The sequence below is a fragment of the Myotis davidii genome, unplaced genomic scaffold (assembly GCF_000327345.1).
Source record: "Myotis davidii unplaced genomic scaffold, ASM32734v1 scaffold88, whole genome shotgun sequence".
Lineage (NCBI taxonomy): Eukaryota > Metazoa > Chordata > Mammalia > Chiroptera > Vespertilionidae > Myotis > Myotis davidii.
In genome coordinates this window covers 1,164,086-1,167,264 of record NW_006300377.1, presented here as the reverse complement: position 1 = coordinate 1,167,264, position 3,179 = coordinate 1,164,086, and positions in this window count along the sequence as shown.

The following is a 3,179-nucleotide window of genomic DNA, read 5'->3' as shown; positions in this document are numbered from 1 at the left end:
TTCTCGGTAGTTAGAAGGGTCCCAGGTTCGATTTCTGGTCAAGGGCACGTACCTGCGTTGTGAGTTTGCTCCCTGCCCCTGGTCGAGCTGTATGCAGAAGGCAACAATCAATGTGTGTGTGTCTCTTTCTTCCCATCCATCCCTCCCATCCACTCTCTCTGAAAAGCAATGGAAAAAATATCCTCAGGTGAGGATTAACAAAACAAAAAAAAAAGGAGAAACTTTATTCAGGAAAATAGTTTGCAAACTGGGGAGACACAGCCTCTGGTAAACAAGTGTAAATGTACTTCACTTGAGACAAAGGGGAAGATGATTTTGTTTTTACAAAAACCACTCAGACTTCGTCTTCTCCCTCTTACTCTCCCAAAGGGCAGGTTTCACTCTCAGGAGAGGACACTGTACTTCCTCCTCGTGGTTTTGGATGTTCTATACGTTCAGAGGCATTCTCCGGTAACAAACTATAGAAATGATCCCTGAAAGAATAGTCTTGGGGGGAGGGCTGTACTTTATACCAAAGTTCCCACCCAGGTTCCTGATTAGGTCCATTTTATGTAAATGAGATATCCAATTCACACGGTTCTGATTGGTCTGAACCACACAATTCTGATTGGTTGGGGCAGGTCTCAGTCCATTGGTTGAAAGGTGAAAGCAGGATATCCTTTATCATAGTTGACTCAAGCCCTGACAGGTGTGGCTCAGTTGGGTGGGGCATCGTTATAAGCACTGAAGGGTCAGGGGTTTGATTCCTGGTCAGGGTACTTATACCCAAGTTGCAGTTTGATCCCTAGTCGAAGCACATGTAGGAGGCAACCTATTGAAGTTTCTCTCACCTCAATATTTCTCTCTCCCCTTCTCCCTTCCTCTCTCTCTCTAAAATCAATAAAAAAAAACATATCCTAGGGTAGGGATTAAAAAATAGTAATAATAGCCCTAGCTGGTTTGGCCCAGTGGATAGAGCATCGGTCTACAGACTGAAGGGTCCTGGGTTTGATTCCGGTCAGGGGCACATGCCTGGGTTTCAGGCTCCATCCCCAGTGGGGGGCATGCAGGAGGCAGCTGATCAATGATTCTTTCTCATCATTGATGTTTTTATCTCTCTCTCCCTCTCCCTTCCTCTCTGAAATCAATAACAATATATCTTTAAAAATATTTTTTAAAATAATAATAGTTGACTCTGATGACATAAACAAGGAGGGCAAAATGCCAGGAAACTCAAGTTCACCCAGATATTCTTCTTGGCATACAGAGTATGTGAGAAGCCCCTCCCAGGAGATGGCTGCTAGACTCTCTCTATTTGTAAAATTTAAGTCATTGGTTGAACCTGGGGAGTCCACCTTAGCAAATAAATTCATTTACATCAAATAAATTTCTTCCTGGGGTCCACATAACTTATCTATACTAATAAAAGGGTAATATGCTAATTAGACTAGACAGCTTCCCGACAAAGCCACAGTGGCGGGGGCTGAGGCAGAGGCGGGTAGGGGTGATCAGGCGGGCAGGGGAGGGCAGTTAGGGGGTGATCAGGTCAGCAGGGGAAGGCAGTTAGGGGGCAATCAGGCCAGCAGGGGAACAGTTATGGGCATCAGGCTGGCAGGCAGGTGAGTGGTTAGGAGCCAGCGGTCCCGGATTGCGAGAGGGATGTCCAACTCTTGGTTTGCAGGGATCGGGCCTAAACCGGCAGTGGGACATCCCCCAAGGGTTCCAGATTGGAGATGATGCAGGCCCGGCTGAGGGATTCCTCTCCTTCCATGCACGAATTTCATGTACTGGGCCTCTAGTACTTCAGTAGAGCTATTTTAAAAATTTATATAAACTCATATGGAAATATGGTCACACAAAGTGAAAAAAAGTCTGGTGTACAACAATGTGTATAAAAATAGATGCCTGAAGAGATTATTTCTCTAAAGACAAACAATAACAGTAAATAACAGGTTGTTCATAAGGAGGTAGCCTGGGAGATCTGATATGGGAGGGAATTTTTCTTTGTACCCAAGGTATAGCATGATAAGCTTACTAGTAAACACACACACACATATACGTGTAAAATGTTAACCTCCCCATTATTTTATGCTCCACTAAGAAAGAAAGAAAAAAAAAACTTGTCAAATAAACCAGGTCATACCTTAGATTATACAATGCATTTGGTTTCTGAGATGTTAAATCTGAAAAACGTTTATCTTGAAATCAACGACTCAGTATTGTATCTGCACATCTCTTCCTTAGGCTGGTAGATCATCTAAGCAACACCATTCACCTGATACCTTCCTGTCCCTAAAACCTTCTTCTTCCCCGCTCTGCCCAACCAGTCACCAAGTCCTATCTTTTCCAGCCCTGCTGCCACCTGCCTCCTATCTCTCACCTGGACCACAGCACTAGCCTCCCACCCAGCCTGCTCATCTTACTCTCCTATCCATTATTCACACTGCAGCCAGAGTGATCATCTCACGTCCTTGCTTAAACGTTTCCACTGGCTGCTTTACCCGCAGGGTGAGGTCTGTTTAACTTGGCATCTGACTTTTCATGACCCGGCTTCTGCTTGCCATTTTAAGTCTCTTGGCACTTCCTCCAAATGAAATTGCTTGCTGCTTCCTCAAAGCACCCTATGTTTTTTTTCAGGCCTCCAGGCCTCTGCACCAGCTGTTTCCTACGCTGGGACTACTCTTCCTCAGCAAGTATTGACTAAACATGCAGTAGGCGCCGGGAGCTGCGAATGGTGGGGCAAGCAAGGCAGGGCGAGCCCAGTCCTCACAGAGGCTGGTGGAAGGGACAAAAATGGAAACCCACAATCATTAAATTATAAGCACACATGGTGGGCATTTGTAAAGGCTGGTTGCAAATGTCAACCATGGCCTCAGAACGTTTAGAATTCCAATAGGGTCAGGGAGACAGTGTGAAGCCGATGAGAACCCCGGATCTACCAGGGACTACCTATCGTAACTTGGGGGACCTGGCCCTCGGAGTCCCCACCTCTGTGAAATGGAAAAACGCCCGCCCCACAGGATTTCAGGGAGGATTTTATCCGCCATACATATAATCACGCGGTTGTGCCGGACCGAGGGCCCCTCCCCCGCGGCGGCGCCGGCCCCCCACCCCAGGAGGCGGCGGGCGAGCCCTTGAGCGCCGGGGAGCACCGCAGCCCAGAGCGTGCGGCGAGCGCCCAGGCTTCCCCCTCCCACAGT